The sequence below is a fragment of the Pelmatolapia mariae genome, linkage group LG20 (assembly GCF_036321145.2).
Source record: "Pelmatolapia mariae isolate MD_Pm_ZW linkage group LG20, Pm_UMD_F_2, whole genome shotgun sequence".
NCBI classification, from domain to species: domain Eukaryota; kingdom Metazoa; phylum Chordata; class Actinopteri; order Cichliformes; family Cichlidae; genus Pelmatolapia; species Pelmatolapia mariae.
This window is the reverse complement of record NC_086244.1, coordinates 43,226,181-43,243,914: the sequence shown is the minus strand read 5'-3', so window position 1 is coordinate 43,243,914 and position 17,734 is coordinate 43,226,181. Positions and strand designations below refer to the sequence as shown.

Below are 17,734 nucleotides of genomic sequence, written 5' to 3'. Positions count from 1 at the left end.
GCCCCCTTTGCCCCGGAAGAGGCCTGACCGAGCGACAGGCACCAGGCCCCCGCTGGTAACAGGTATTTCTTAGTACCTGCCCAGTAGGGTTTTCAAGGAAATCTCAAAATGTGACATATACAGATTGCATGCCAGGGACTGTGCAGTCAATGGCATCACTCAATGAGTCATGAGAGTGACTCCTTCAATAAATCAATAATGCCATTTTTGAAAGACAAATTGGTGTCACAGATCACATTGATAGGTTTGGCAGAAAACATGTGCAATGACCCAGAAGGACTTAAGCTTGCCAAAGTTTTCCATGAAGGTAACAGATTGTTATATGAAGGGGGCTCGTCCGGGATTTGAACCCGGGACCTCTCGCACCCTAAGCGGGAATCATACTCCTAGACCAACGAGCCACAGGAAGCCTGCATTCATGTCTGGAACTCTGAAAGTATAGAATTAAATCGGCCTTCAAATTCAAGCAGGAATGTTTTTAAGCCCTCTTCAGTATCCATTTTTGTACTTTCAGAGGCCTTTGCTACTGACAAGCTCCAACAGGGATGACTCCAGAGGGACTGCACACAATGAATGAGAAAAAAAAGGGTTCCCAGTCATTCAGGTCATGGTAGTCTGATGAGCTTTCAAAGAAAGCAGTTGGAATTCTCAAAGTTTCTCTAAGATCTTTCATCTCTCATCTGAGAACCTACGTTATTTCTTAAGTACATAATTGTGTGTCAGACATAACATGATGGCTAACCCTAGCCCTATTCTGCTCCACCAGTGCCTGTGCTGTTGTCTGAGGCCATGTACACCACACCAGGGCTTGTGCTCCCAGCAGAAATCAACTGAGACTCACCAGGGCCTGTGCTATTGGATGAGGTGATCAACATTACACCATAGCCATTGCTTCTGGCTTAGTTCATCTACACCACATCAGGGCCTATTCTGCTGGATGAGGCAATTTACATCACACCACAGCCTGCGCTGCTAGCAAAAACTAACTGATTCTCACTAGAGCCTTTGCTGCTGGCTGGAACCATCTGCACAACCCAAGGGCATGTGCTAATTGCTGATGCCTTCTAAACCACACCAGAGCCTGTGTTGCTAGCAACAACCTTCTAGCCTCACCAGGGCCTGTGCAGCTTACTGAAGCCATCTACACCACACCAGGGCCTGTGCTGCTGGCTTAGGCCATCTACACCAGGCCCTATGCTGCCGGTTGAGGTCATCTACTTTACACCACGGCCTGTGCTGCGGGCAAAAATTAACTGAGACTCACGAGGGCCTGTGCTACTGGCTGAGGTCATCTACACAACAACAGGGCCTGTGCTGTAGGCTGAGGCCATTTACACAACACCAGAGCCTGTACTGCTAGCAAAAACACACTGAGACTCACTAGAGCCCTTGTTGTTGCTTGGAACCATCTACACAACCTCAGGGCCTGTGCTACTGGATGAGGCCTTCTAAACCACACCAGGGCCTGTGCTGCTAGCAACAACTAACTAAGGCTCACCAGGGCCTGTGCTGCTGACTGAAGCCATCTACACAACACCAAGGCATGTGCTGCTTGCAACAATAGACTGTGCTTCACCAGGGCCTGTGCTGCTGGCTGAGGCAATGTAGACCACACCAAGACCTGTGCTGCTTCCTGGGGCCATCTACACCAGGCTTGGCTCTGTGCTATTGACTGAGGCCATCTACACCACAGTAGGGCCTGAGCTGCTGGCTGAGCCCATCTACAGCACAACATGGACTGTGCTGCTGGTTGACGCGATTTACGCTACACCAGGGCCTGTGCTGCCAGCAAAAACCAGCTGATCCTCATCAGGGGCTTTGCTGCTGGTTGAGGTCATCAACATTAAGGAAGGGCCTGTGCTGTCAGCAAAAACCAACTGAGACTCACCAGGGCCTGTGCTGTTGGACGTTCCCATCTGCTTCACACCAGGGCCTGTGCTGCTGAATAAACCCATCTGCTCCACCCCACGGCTTGTGCTGCTGGCCGAGGCCATCTACATTAGACCAGGACCTGTGCGGTCAGCAAAAAAAACCAAAAAAAAACCGAACGTCAACAGGGTCTGTGCTGCCGGTTGAGGCCAGCTACATTACACCAAGGCCACTGCTGCTCGCTGAGAACATTTCCACAACACGAGGGCCTGTGTTGTTGGCTGAAGCCTTCTACAGCACACCAGGGCCTGTCCTGCTGGCTGAAGCCATTTCCGTTGCAAAAGGGCCAGGGCTGTTCTCTGAAGCCATAGTCACAACACCAGGGCCTGTGATTCTGGCTGAGTTTATGTAAAGTACACCAGGGCCTGTTCTGCTAGATGTGACTATCTTCACAACATCATGGCCTGTGCTGCTGGCTGAGGTCATCTACATTACACCATGGCCTGTGCTACTGGCTAAGTCCATCTAGAGTGCACGAGGGCTTGTGCTGCTGGATGAGGCCATCTTCACTACACGAATGCCAGTACTGCTAGCTGTGGCCATCTACAGCACAAATGGGCCTGTGCTACTGACTGAGGCCATCCCCAGTACACCATGGCCAGTGCTGCTAACTGAGGCCATTTCCACAACACCAGAGCCTGTGCTGCTGACTGTGGCAATGTACAGAATACCAGGGCCTGTGCTGTTGGCTGAGGCCATGTACATTACACCAGGGCCTTTCCTGCTTACTGAGGCCATCTACAGCACATCAGGGTCTGCGCTTCTAGAAAAAGAAAACTGAGCCTCATCAGAGCCTTCGCTGCTGTCTGAGGCCATCTATAGCAGTCAGGGCCGGTGCTACTGCCTAAGGCCATCTACAGCACAACATGGCTTGTGCTGCTGGCTGGGGCCATCTACAGCACAGAAGGGCCTTTGCATCTGACTGAGGCCTTCTACAGTGAACAAGGGCCTGAGTTGCTGACTGTGGCAATGTAACGCACATCAGGGCCTGTCCTGTTGGCTGAAGTCATGTACATTACACCAGGGCCTGCGTTGCTGACTGTGGCCATCTACAGCACACCAGGGCCTGTGCTGCTGGCTGATGCTCTCTAAAGCCCACCAGGGACTTGGCTGCTGAATGTGGCCATCTACAGCACAGCAGAGCCTGTGCTGCTAGCAAAAAGAAAACTGAGTCTCATCAGGGCCTTTGCTGTAAGCTGAAGCCATGTAAATTCCGGCAGGCTCTTTCCTTCTTGCTGAGGCCATCTACAGCACAGCAGCACCTTTGCTGCTGACTGTGGCCATCTACAGCACACCACGGCCTTTGCTGCTGACTGAGTCCATCTTCAGAACACCAGGGCATGTGCTGCTGGCTGAGGCCATCTACAGCACATCTACCTTTCGTGCTGGCTGAGGGCCTCTACAGCACAAAAGGGCTTGTGCTTCTGGTTGAGGCCATCTACATTACATCAGGGCCTTTGCTGCTGGCTGAGGCCCTCTACAGCACACCAGGCCCTTTCCTGCTAACAAAAAGAAAACTGAGCCTCATCACGGCCTACTCTGCTGACTGTGGCCATCTACAGGACACCAAGGCCTGTGCTGTTAGCTGAGGCCATTTACATTCCGCCAGGGCCTGTGCTGCTGGCTGATGCTCCCTACAGCCCACCAGGGACTTGGCTGCTGAATGTGGCCATCTACAGCACAGCAGGTCCTGTGCTGCTACCAAAAAGAAAATTGGGCCTCATCAGGGCGTTTGCTGTTAGCTGAAGCCATGTACATTCCGCCAGACCCTTTCCTGCTGGCTGAGGCCATCTACACCACAGCAGGGCCTTTGCTGCTGACTGTGGCCATCTACAGCACACCACGGCCTGTGCTGCTGACTGAGTTCATCTTCACAACACCAGGGACTGTGTTGCTAGAAAAAAGAATATTGAACCTCATCAGGGCCTTTCCTCCTTGCTGAGGCCACATCAGGGTCTGTGCTGCTGGCAAAAGGAAAACTGAGCCTCATCAGAGCCTTCGCTGCTGGCTGAGGCCCTCTACAGCACAACGGGGTCTTTCCTGTTGGCAGAGGGCCTCTACAGCAAAACAGGGCTTGTGCTGCTGGCTGAGGCCATCTACATTACACCAGGGCCTTTACTGCTGGCTGAGGCCCTCTACAGCACACCAGGGCCTTTGCTGCTTGCTGATGCTCTCTACAGCACACCGGGGCCTTCGCTGGGGGCTGGGTTCCTGTACAGCACACCACGGCCTGTGCTGCTGACTGAGGCCCTCTACATTAGACCAAGGCTTGTGCTGCTGACTGAGGCCATCTACAGCACATCATGGCCTGTGCTGCTGACTGAGGCCATCTTAACAACACCAGGGACTGTGCTGCTAGCAAAATGAAAACTGAGCCTCAACAGGGCTTGTGCTGCTGGCTGAGGCCATCTACAACACATCAGGGTCGGTGCTTTTGGCTGAGGCCGTGTACATTACACCAGGGCCTTTCCTGTTTGCTGTAGCCATCTACAGCACACCATGGCTTTGCTGCTTGCTGATGCTCTCTACAGCACACCAGGGCCATTGCTGCTGACTTTGGTCATCTACAGCACAACAGGGCCTGTACTGCTAGCAAAATGAAAACTGAGCCTCATCAGCACCTTTGCTGCTTGCTGATGCTCTCTACAGCACACCAGGTCCTTTGCTGCTTGCGTGTGCTGCTAGCAAATTGAAAACTGAGCCTCATCAGGGCCTTTTCTTCTGGCTGAGGCCATCTACTGCACACCATGGCCTTTGCTGGTGGCTGAGGCCATCTAAATTACATCAGGGCCATTGCTGGTGGCTGAGGCCATCTACAGCACACCACGGCCTGTGCTGCTGGATGAGGCCATCTACATTATACCAGGGCCTTTGCTGGTGGCTGAGACCATCTACATTACACCAGGGCCTTTGCTGGTGGCTGGTTCCCTTTACAGCACACCAAGGCGTGTGCTGCTGGGTGAGGCCATCTACATTACACCAGGGCCTTTGCTGCTGGCTGTGGCCATCTACAGGACAACAGGGTCTTTACTGTTGGCTGAGGGCCTCTACATTACACCAGGGCCTTTACTGCTGCCTGATGCTCTCTGCAGCACACCAGAGCCTTTGCTGCTGACTGAGGCCATCTACAGCACAGCAGGGTCTGTGCTGCTAGCAAAAAGAAAACTTATCCTCATCAGGGCCTTTGCTGCTGGCTGAGGTCCTCTACAGTACACCGGGGCCTGTACTGCTAGCAAAAGCAAAACTGAGCCTTATAAATGCCCTTGCTGCTTGCTGATGCTCTCTACATCACATCAGGGCCTTTGCTGGTGATTGAGGCCATCTACAGCACACCTTGGCCTGTGCTGCTGGATGAGGCCATCTACATTACACCAGCGCCGCTGCTGCTGGCTGAGGCCATCTACAGCACATCACGGCCTGTATTGCTGGCTGAGGCCATCTGCAGCACAACAGGGCTTGTGCTGCTGGATGAGGCCATCTACATTACACCAGCACCGCTGCTGCTGGCTGAGGCCGTCTGCAGCACAACAGGGCTTGTGCTGCTAACTAAGGCCATCTACAGCACATCAGGGCCGGTGATGCTGGCTGAGGCCATCTACATTACACCAGGGCCTTTGCTTCTGGATGAGGACATCTACAGCACATCAGGGCCTGTGCTGTTGGCTGAGGCTATGTACATTACGCCAGGGCCATTCCTGCTTGCTGTAGCCATCTACAGCACACCATGGCCTTTTCTGCTTGCTGATGCTCTCTACAGCACACCAGGGCCATTGCTGCTGACTGTGGCCATCTACAGCACAACAGGGCCTGTACTGCTAGCAAAAGCAAAACTGAGCCTCATCAGGGCCTTACAATTCTCTTCATGCACAAAAATCCCACCCAGTCCCACAACTCAGGACGAATATTCCTTGTGTGTTCTTGAGCTGGACAGAAATTCCTCTTGCTGAGCGGGGTCCACGCCAGCCAGATGCCTCCTGTCCCAGTCTCGTCCGTCCACTGGGCCCATCTAATCCCAGCCCAGTTCGCATTCTGCATTGGAGTCCGTCGCTCGATACCACCGCGGCTCCCCTCACGTCATCACCTGTAAGTAAAAACAAATAGGAGCCAGAACCATCATCCCGGAAGCTGCCCTCGCTTATAGCCATGGCGACCCTCTCCCAACACGGCTCCACCCAGTGAACAACAGTGAGACACTCACAAATGCAGGCAGTGGTATACATCTGCCCTGATGTCAATCACGCACGTTGTCTCCTACTGTCGCCGTTCCTGCTGTCGGGACTGGGTCACCACATCACGCTGACCGGTCTCCAGACGAGGCGTTGCACCCCCCACGATCACGCAGCGGCTCCCTCTTTTCCACCTGGCCTTCATGCGTTCCTCTTCCAATCTAGGGCCTCTCTCCTTCCAGACTTATTAAAAGGAAGCAGCTTGCTTCCTTTTAATAAGTCCTTTAAACAGCTGAAAGGACACCTCTGGACACACCCATACCTCAGCAGGTCATCACTATCAGCTAATTTGTCCCATGCCCAGCCAATCCACAGTGGATTAAAACAATGTAAAATAACACACTGAAACAATGTGATACAAACAGAATAAAATCATGCAAATAAAAACTACACTCACAAATAGATACTAAAATCAGAATAAAACCAATATAAATGATGAATACAAATCTCTACTGTGTGAAACAGTTTCAGTCTTTGAATATTTTTCATTTCTTACAATCAGAATTCTCCAATAGATTTTCAGAAGAAATTTATTTTCTTTCATGCATCACCAACTGAACCTTTTATGTTAACTTTTCAAGTTCCAGCCTAACCTCATTTAATTTTGCTTAGCAAAGTACTTTTTAACTCTAATAATTAGTAAGAGTATATTTCTTATCATCTATTGGTCATCTGACCTGATAAACTTCAATTAACATTATAACACAGGAGTGATTGTCTCTAAAAAGGGGCTCCTGCACACTTGCAGACATTTTTCCATCACAACTTATGAATGATGAATGATTTGATTAAAGCTGTGAAAACATTACTGATAAACTTCATGTGATATTACATTAAAGCCAATTTTCTATTAAAATCAGGGACTTTTCTAACTGACCTCCGACCTTTGAGCAGTAGTGTGTACTGTATGTTTGTATGTAACTGTATCTGACCTGGATTTTATCACCAGTTTCAAATAAGAATTTTCTTTAAAGTCTGTCTTTAAATACAAATGAAGTTCAACTTTATCAAGACTGATGGTAAACTGGCCCTAACAAGTCCACTTTATTGCGTGCTCATTGACTTTCTCCTATCAGAGCTGTTTAACAAGTCCACTTTATACATGCTTATTAATCTATCATGCTTATCAGTGGCTCATGGTTGCTTAAAGCCTATGTCTGAACTTACAAGTGCACGCACGCACTGCTTCTCGAGCTCGAGCTAGTTTTGAACTAGTTTTTTTTTTCATAGTTTTCGGTGCTTTTGATTGCTGTTGATTTCGGACCAGAACCAGTGAGTAGCACATGAGTACAAACCTCGGTGAACATTGCTTAATTTAAATCATCGCTCCTGTAATATTTTAGACGAAGTACGCTAGTGTCAAACTAGCTAGCGGGTCGTCACGGCAACGCTAAAAGAGCGTCTCTCAGCATGGGCCCGAAAAAAGTTCTGTCAGCTGAGGAAGGCGACGATATTAAGAAGTCGCTGGAGTTTATGACAGAGGAGATTTCTGCTGTCAAACTGCAGATGAAAGCCATCCTGGACCTGGTCGAGGAAGTTAAGGCTCTCCGCATCCAGAACGCCGAGAAGGATCGGCGGCTGGCGTACCTGGAGAACAGAGTGGCGGATTTGGAGCAGTACACCCGGATGAACGATGTCATCATCACGGGGCTTCGCATCAAACCCCGGTCATACGCCCAGGCGGTCGCCGCTGACAATGTAGGAGGGCCAGGAGAGGAAGATGTCAACTCCACGGAGCTTCAAGTGGTTACCTTTCTACGGTCCAAAGGTGTGGAAGTGGATTATAACAACATTGAGGCTTGCCATCCTCTACCCCGAAAAAATGACAGTGACAAACCAGCCATCATTGTGAGATTTGCTAACAGAAAACACAAAACAGCACTGTTAAAACAAGGGAAGAAACTGAAAGGGTCCGATGTCTTCATGAATGAACATCTGACAAAAAGAAATGCGGACATCGCCAGGAAAGCACGTTACTTGAAGAAACAGGGAAAAATTCAAAATACATGGACTACCAACTGTAAAGTATTCATTAAACTCAATGGAACACCGGAACAAGCCAAAGTGTTGGTCATCAGAAATATGGAGGAGCTGGACAAATACTGAGGTTCAACTTACACTGGAGGTATGAATACACACGTGACGTGACACACAACACAACACATGGCACAGTCTAAAAGAACTTCATCTGCATCCGGCAACAATATCAATATAACTCATTGGAATTCTGTTTATGATAATCTGGAACTGAGAACATTTCGAAAACCAGACCATAATGTTCTAGACTTAGAAAAGGATATAGACCCGGAAAATAATTTCTTCTACAACATCAGCAATAACTGCTGCTACTTCACTGATGAACAGTTTAAACACACCATCAACACGGAAAATAAATTATCAATAATCCATTTTAATAGCAGAAGTCTGTATGCCAACTTCAACAATATAAAGGAATATCTAAATGAGTTGACAAATCCATTTGGAATTATTGCCATTTCTGAAACATGGATCAATGCAGAAAAAGGACCGGACTTTGGACTGGAGGTGTCACGGACCCGGCTCTGGAGGACTCGGGGGTCCGTGAGCAGTTATGGACTGTTGTTATTATTATTGTTGTTGTTATTATTATTATTATTATTATTATTATTATTATGATTTAGGGGCTGTGTCGTCTACTGTTCGGTCCACAGTTGAATGTGTAGTGTGTGTTTGCGTGTGGGTTTGCTTCTCCCTCTCTCTCTCCCCGGTCCTTGGGCTGTTTACAGAAGTGCACGCCGTGGGAGAGGCGTGTCCTGGCGACTGTCGTCATTGGGGGTCCCTCTTCACTGTTACCGGCCCTCCTGCAGCTGATTACCTGACCAGCTGTTGGTAATCATCCCTCCCGGCTGGAGAGAGGTATTTAACCTGGACTCGCGGCGACAGTCGACGTGGGATTATTACTCTGAACTGGTATAGTCCGTGCGAGCAGTGTGTGTTTGCTAGTCGGCCAGCGTGTGGCTAATTGTGGACTCTCCTTCTTCCTCCAGGATAGCCGAGCGGAGAAGCGAGTTGGGGAGCACACGCACTAAGGGAGCTACAGCACGGGACGCACTGGGAGCAGGAGACGAGCACCTTTGGAATATTGCACCTTTGAGTTTATTGTTGGACTTACCTGTCTGTTCACTGTAAATAAAGTGCACTGTGGCATCGAAGAGTCCCGCGTTTTGGGTCCTACTTCCCTCGTCCCCACGGTCTGAGTGGCAGACCGTGACAGAATAATCCCACCAACCACCATGGACCCAGCAGACTCAAGAGTTGCCATGGAGGAGGGATCGCTCACACAGCTGTGGGGTTACTGCCAGAGCGTAACCCAGGCTGTGGATCCCCACATGAGACACATACAGGTAGTGTTTTTTGATAATTATCTTTCCTCCACTACCTTCTCTACGAGCTTTCTGGATATTGACAAACTCATTCACATTGTAACTGAGCTGCGGGCAAGCTCCAGCTTCGAACTGTTTGGTTTGGGCTGTCCAGGCAAGGAGGACGCGGCTGCCTCCCTGGCAGCCCTTGCTGCTTGGTTTTTTCTTCATAGGCAGAGAGTTTTTCCACCGCCGCTTGCTGCTCACCTATTGGACCCTCCACTGCAAGGAAGACGGTGCCCTACTCCATCTCCTCTCATTCCTTCAATGTCCTCTGTGTCGGCAGACAAAGGATCGGCAGCGCTGGTAACCACAGTGAGTCAACCAGACTCTATCACCTTACTTAATCCAGTCTCTCACGAGCAGGAGGGGACAGTTTCCTTTGACGCGGCCCCGCCATCACGAAAGAGACGGCGTCGGCGTCATCTTCATCAAACCGAAGCTCACCTCACTCCGGTTGTTTCGGAAGAACCAGCTGACTCAGGGCTAGCCGCAGGACTAGCCGCACAAGGAGCCGCAGTGAGTGAAATGGACTCTGTGGTTGGTAAAGATGTTGCTGTTATGAAAACAGAGAGGGCTTCGTTTAAACCTAGGGACAGTGCCCAATCAGTTAATAATAAAACCGGGATCGCAATGGGGAATAAGCTTAGAAGGTCTGCATTGCCAGAAAGTGGAGGTGGGCCGGAAGCTATTCCTGGGTCATTTAGTAATGTAAGGAGTAGTGCTGATTGTTTTTCGGGTGCTGGACACGGAGCCTTCGTTTCTGAGCCAGTTAGCTCTAAAACGGTGAACTCTGAAGGCGCTGGGGTGGCGGCTAAAGGGACTGAAGCTGTTAATTCTGAGTTACTGCACTGTGCTAATATGCATCCTGAAACTGTTTTTGTGGCTGCTGATTTGTTAACGGACCCGGTGCTAGAACATGGTTCTGCCACTACAGGCAATCGGGAGGCTGGGATTCTCCCCAGGGCTTCCCCAGAGGCCGAACTGGAAGCCTCAGTCGGCTCTGGCCCCCTGGACGTTGCAGAGGCAGCGGTAACATTGTCTTCCTCTCAGCCCTTCATGTTAGCCCTATCACCTTCTACTCAGTCTGCCGCCCAGCTAGTCACTCAGTTGTCATCTGTTTCAGCATCCACATCACCCGCTCGACCATCATCTTCGCCACCTGCAGCTACTGCATCACCATCTTCACCTCCGGATCAACCATCTATAGCCGCTCCGCAGCCGGAGGAGGAGCTCAGCGAGCGGGGGGAGCCCGCGTCGCAGCCGGAGGAGGAGCTCAGCGAGCGGGGGGAGCCCGCGTCGCAGCCGGAGGAGGAGCTCAGCGAGCGGGGGGAGCCCGCGTCGCAGCCGGAGGAGGAGCTCAGCGAGCGGGGGGAGCCCGCGTCGCAGCCGGAGGAGGAGCTCAGCGAGCGGGAGGAGCCCGCCTCGCCAGCTGTGGAGCGCAGCGAGCCGGCAGAGGAGCTCGCCGAGCTCGCCGAGCCGGCGGAGGAGCCCGCCTCGCCGACTGTGGAGCTCGGCGAGCCGGAGGAGCTCAGCGAGCGGGGGGAGCCCGCGTCGCAGCCGGAGGAGGAGCTCAGCGAGCGGGAGGAGCCCGCCTCGCCAGCTGTGGAGCGCAGCGAGCCGGCAGAGGAGCTCGCCGAGCTCGCCGAGCCGGCGGAGGAGCCCGCCTCGCCGACTGTGGAGCTCGGCGAGCCGGAGGAGCTCGGCGAGTGGAGGGAGCCCGCACCACCTGAGGAGGAGCTCTGTGAGCCGGAGCTGGAATTCGGCGAGCAGGAGGAGCGGCTACCGTCAAGAGAGGGGCCCGGCGGGCCGGAGAAGCGCGCACCGCCTGAGCTGGAGCTGCAGGGGCCGGAGCTGCAGCAGGAGCCGGAGCAGGAGCTTGGCGAGCAAGAGGAGTGCCCGCCATCGAGAGAGGGGCTCGGCAGGCCGGAGGAACGCGCACAGCCATCAGAGGTCGGCGGGCGGGAGGAATCCGATCAGCCTACGCGGGGGGTCAGTGTGCAGGGTTCACGTTCAGCGCGCCCTCCACGCCGTCCACGTTCAGCGCGCCCTCCACGCCGTCCACGTTCAGCGCGCCCTCCACGCCGTCCACGTTCAGCGCGCCCTCCACGCCGTCCACGTTCAGCGCGCCCTCCACGCCGTCCACGTTCAGCGCGCCCTCCACGCCGTCCACGTTCAGCGCGCCCTCCACGCCGTCCACGTTCAGCTCATCGGGGATCATGGGCCATTCTACTCTGTCACTCACTAGAGCTACGTCGCCGCCGCCACTGGACCCGTGGCAGGCCACCGGAGCAGCAGCGCCGCCGCCACTGGACCCGTGGCAGGCCACCGGAGCAGCAGCGCCGCCGCCACTGGATCAGTGGCAGGCCCCCTGAACCGTTTTGTTGCTGCTGCCGGACCCATGGCCGTCCGCCGGAGACCCAGCGTTCCCTCCAATGGACTAGAGGTAGGCCTCCTGAACAGTTTTCGGCCTCTGCCTACCCTTAGCGGGTCTCACCTGTTGTGCCGCCCACTCGTTCGGCCACCAGAACTATGTTTGCTGCCATTAGGGCAGGAGGGTGGCCTGATGAACTGTGTTTTTCGTTTTTGTTGTTTAGTGGTGTGGTTTGGAGGGGTTTTGGGGCCCTCCGTCCTGGCCCCCCGCCGCCCGCCCTGGGGTGGTTTTCCTGTTTTTTGCTTTTTGTTTTGGGTCGTCGGGGGCCGACCCTTAGAGGGGGGGTACTGTCACGGACCCGGCTCTGGAGGACTCGGGGGTCCGTGAGCAGTTATGGACTGTTGTTATTATTATTGTTGTTGTTATTATTATTATTATTATTATTATTATTATTATTATTATGATTTAGGGGCTGTGTCGTCTACTGTTCGGTCCACAGTTGAATGTGTAGTGTGTGTTTGCGTGTGGGTTTGCTTCTCCCTCTCTCTCTCCCCGGTCCTTGGGCTGTTTACAGAAGTGCACGCCGTGGGAGAGGCGTGTCCTGGCGACTGTCGTCATTGGGGGTCCCTCTTCACTGTTACCGGCCCTCCTGCAGCTGATTACCTGACCAGCTGTTGGTAATCATCCCTCCCGGCTGGAGAGAGGTATTTAACCTGGACTCGCGGCGACAGTCGACGTGGGATTATTACTCTGAACTGGTATAGTCCGTGCGAGCAGTGTGTGTTTGCTAGTCGGCCAGCGTGTGGCTAATTGTGGACTCTCCTTCTTCCTCCAGGATAGCCGAGCGGAGAAGCGAGTTGGGGAGCACACGCACTAAGGGAGCTACAGCACGGGACGCACTGGGAGCAGGAGACGAGCACCTTTGGAATATTGCACCTTTGAGTTTATTGTTGGACTTACCTGTCTGTTCACTGTAAATAAAGTGCACTGTGGCATCGAAGAGTCCCGCGTTTTGGGTCCTACTTCCCTCGTCCCCACGGTCTGAGTGGCAGACCGTGACAGGAGGGATATGATGTGAATTTTGTAAATAGAAGGAACAAAAGTGGAGGGGAAGTAGCTGTGTATGTGGATAAAAACCTAAATTACAAGGTGGTGGAAAGTATGACAACTGCGATTGATAATTTATTAGAATGTATAACAATTGAAATTTATAAGGAAAAAGAGAAAAATGTAATAATTAGCTGTATATATAGAACACCTGGCTCTAGTATTCAAGTATTTAATGACTTCATTGAAGAAATATTCTCTAAAACAAATCAAAAAGTTATGTTTATCTGTGGTGATTTTAATATTGACCTGTTGAATCCGAAAAAGCATAAAATGACCGACGAATTCCTAAACACTATGTACAGTTTGAGTTTACATCCTAAAATAACCAGGCCTAGCAGAATTACACCACATTGTGCCACCTTACTTGACAATATTTTCACCAACAATATGGAAAACAACATCGTGAGCGGATTATTAATTAATGACATCAGTGATCACCTACCAGTTTTTGCAGTTTATAACACTAATTATAAGAGAAATCAGCATGAAGAACAACTGAGATACAGACGAGTAAGGACAGAAGAAACTATGAATGCACTTAAGAACTATCTATTAAATCAGGACTGGGACAAGGTGTACAAAGAAACTGATATTGATATTGCATATGGCATATTTTTAAAAATATTCATGGAATTGTACGATAAAAACTGTCCAACAATAAAATACAACAGAAAGCACAAATATTCAGATAGACCATGGATCACTAAGGGTTTACAAAACGCATGTAAAAAGAAAAATACACTCTATAGGGAATTCCTAAAACAAAGAACAAAAGATGCTGAAAATAAATATAAAAAATACAAAAATAAGTTGACCAATATTATACGTGTATGTAGAAAGGAGTATTATAGTAAAACATTGAACAACAATAAACATAATATGAAGGGAATATGGGATGTTTTAAACGGTATCATTAAAAATAATTCTGGACAACAAAGTTATCCTCAATATTTTATTGACAACGGCAATATTATGGAAAACACTGCTGATGTGGTCAACAGCTTTAATCATTATTTTGTAAATATTGGACCAAATCTGGCAGAACAAATTCCTGACTCACTGCCATCAGTAGACTGTAGTGAATGCCTGATTGATAGGAACCCTAACTCAATGTTCCTCACAGCAGTGGAGGAAAAAGAAATAATTGACACTGTACACATGTGTAAATATAAAACATCTACTGATTGTAATGATATTGACATGATAATCATCAAGAAGGTCATAGAAGGAAGGACCTCTAACATATATTTGCAACTTATCATTTCAAACTGGAAAAGTTCCAAACAAAATGAAAATAGCTAAAGTTGTGCCGCTGTATAAAACTGGGGATAGACACCACTTCACAAATTACAGGCCTGTTTCTTTACTACCACAATTCTCCAAAATCCTAGAAAACCTGTTTAATAAACGATTAGACAAATTCTTAGATAAATGTAAATTACTCTTTGACAGTCAATATGGATTCAGATCAAAAAGATCAACATCTCTGGCATTAATCGAATCAATTGAGGAGATTACGAATGCTATAGATCAGAAACAGTACGCAGCTGGACTATTTCTGGATCTCAAGAAAGCATTCGACACAGTCAAGCATGACATATTAATTAATAAACTAGAACGGTACGGGATCAGGGGGGTTGTACTGCACTGGGTGAAAAATTATTTAAGTGACAGGAAACAATTTGTGAAGCTGGGTGTCCATTCCTCATCATGCTTGGATATTGCTTGTGGTGTTCCACAAGGCTCTGTACTGGGTCCAAAATTATTTATTATTTATATAAATGATATTTGTAAGGTATCTGATATATTAAAACTAGTATTATTTGCAGATGACACAAATATTTTTTGTTCTGGGGGGAATCTAAAGGAACTGCTGGATACAGTTACTTCAGAAATGTGCAAAATTAAAAAATGGTTTAACAGGAACAAACTATCTCTAAATCTAAGTAAAACTAAAATAATCTTATTTGGGAATTCCCTTAGAAATGCACAAGTGCAGATTCATATAGATGGTGTGGAAATTGAAAGAGTACAATACAATACAATACAATTTTATTTATATAGCACATTTAAAAACCACAGACATGCCAAAGTGCTTCACAGAATGAGTTAAGAGCAATAATAAATACAAATATAAAGCATAAAATACAAAATACACATAAAATATACTAACAGGCAGGTGACATAACTAACCAATAATACACCGGCATAGTAGGCACAACCCGAAAGGCAGAAGGTTAAAACATTATAAACATTAATAAGTAATAAAAATAAGTTCCAATACACTAAGAATGTGGGCACTAGGAGGTGGGGAAAGCAAGGCTAAACAAATAAGTTTTTAATCGAGATTTAAAAGATTGAATTGAATCAGACGCCCGAATAGCTAGGGGGAGGTTATTCCAGAGGTAGGGTGCGACAGCAGCGAATGCGCGGCCACCTCTGGTCTTGAGCCGAGATCTCGGTCGCACCAGGAGCATTTGGCCTGCTGATCTAAGCGCTCTCCCAGGGATATAAAAGCTGAGGAGATCCGCAAGATAGCTGGGCGCGGTGTTATTTATGATTTTAAAAGTGAGCAATAAAAATTTAAAATCAATACGAAATTTAATAGGGAGCCAGTGCAGGTCGGAAAGAACTGGAGTAATAGACTCAAACCTGCCAGTTCCAGTTAAGAGACGCGCAGCCGCATTTTGAACAAGCTGCAGTTTATGAATAAGGGCAGAATGAAGACCAGTATAAAGGGAATTACAATAATCTAACCTTGATGTAACAAAGGCATGGATAAGTTTCTCCAGGTCCTTACGTGGTATGTAGGGCTTGGCCTTAGAGATAAGACGTAGTTGATTAAAACTCGATTTAACTACGGAGGACACATGTTTGTCCAACTTGAAGGAACTGTCCAAGAAAACACCCAGGTCCCTCACAGTGTCAGAAAGGGAGTCAGCAAAGGGCCCAAAAATACCAGTTAGTTCAGCCCGGGAGAAGGGAGTATCAAAGATTACAATTTCAGTCTTCTTATCATTTAGAATAAGAGAATTGCTCAGTAACCAGTTTTTAACTTCATTCATACAATCAGAGAAGTGTTGCAATGACGACGTGACATCCTCAGCTAGTTCAAAATAGATTTGAATGTCATCCGCATAAAAGTGAAAAGAGAAATTGTATTTATCAAAGATTCGGCCCAAGGGTAACAAATATAAAGAGAACAGCATGGGACCCAGCACAGACCCCTGGGGGACACCAGAGGTAACAGGGGCAATGGAGGAGGCATAGGTACCCATGGTGACAGAAAAAGACTTTCTGAGAGATAGGATTTAAACCAGCTAAGGGCACTGCCTGTGATGCCCACCAGATGCTCAAGCCTCATTAAAAGGACATTATGGTCCACCAAATCAAAAGCAGAGGACAGATCAAGCAAAATTAACACCACAGGGCGCCCTGAATCAGCAATCGAGAGAAGATCATTAAAGACTCTCAGTAATGCAGTTTCTGTGCTATGGCGTGGCTTAAACCCCGACTGAAAATTTTCCCCGATATTGTTTGCATCCAAATAAGCTTGAAGTTGGGAATGAACAATCTTCTCAAGGATTTTAGACAGAAATGGGAGTTTGGAAATAGGTCTAAAGTTAGCGAGGTCATTCTGATCAAGGGAGCTCTTTTTGAGTATAGGTTGCACTACAGCGTGTTTAAAAGCAGCCGGAACACAACCCGATAACAATGACAGGTTAATTAATGATAAAATACAGGGCCCGATAATGTTAAACCCGTCTTTAATAATGCGAGATGGAAGGATGTCATGAGCAGCGTTTGAGTTTTTTAGATGATCAACTATACCCTTAAGAGTAGGAAGCGAAACTGGATTAAACTGATTGAGGTTAGTAGAGCATCTTAATGCTGGGGCCTGACTCATCACAGGGGGGTGTGAGACTCTAAGAGATAAGATTCTGCCTGTAAAATGAGTTAAAAAATTTTCGCAAAGGGCTAAGGAAGCCAATCTAGGCGTTTCAGGACAAGGATTGATCAATGAATTAAAAGTCTTAAATAAAAAGCGTGGGTTGTGACTGTTATCCGCAATGACACCCGACAGAAAAGCCGCTTTAGCCAACTTGGCAGATTTCTGAAATTCCAGGCGGGTCCTGCGAAGTATATCAAAAGACACCTGGAGCCCATCTTTTTTCCACCGCCTTTCAGCCTGGCGGCAAACGCGTCGTAAAGCGCGTAAAGACTCATTTAGCCACGGCTGAGAGCAGCTTCTAGGCCTTTTTACTTTCATAGTAGCCACAACTTCGCTCTCGCTCTGCAGGCCTACTTGTTGTCCCTAGAGTATTTAAAAGTAGAATGGGAGGCAGAGCCTTCAGTTTTCAGGCCCCTCTTCTGTGGAACCAGCTTCCAGTTTGGATTCGGGAGACAGACACTATCTCTACTTTCAAGATTAGGCTTAAAACTTTCCTTTTTGCTAAAGCATATAGTTAGGGCTGGACCAGGTGACCCTGAATCCTCCCTTAGTTATGCTGCAATAGACGTAGGCTGCCGGGGATTCCCATGATGCATCGAGTTTTTCCTTTCCAGTCACCTTCTCACTCACTATGTGTTAATAGACCTCTCTGCATCGAATCATATCTGTTATTAATCTCTGTCTCTCTTCCACAGCATGTCTTTATCCTGTTTTCCTTCTTTCACCCCAACCGGTCGCAGCA

General features: G+C 48.6%; 1 non-coding gene across 1 annotated transcript; it reads right to left on the bottom strand.

Annotated features, from left to right (window-relative positions):
• Window positions 1–329: 329 nt before the first annotated feature.
• On the bottom strand, window positions 330–401 carry trnap-agg (transfer RNA proline (anticodon AGG)). Its single transcript has one exon. It is a non-coding gene; the product is annotated as a tRNA-Pro (tRNA).
• Between the last annotated feature and the right edge of the window lie 17,333 nt (window positions 402–17,734).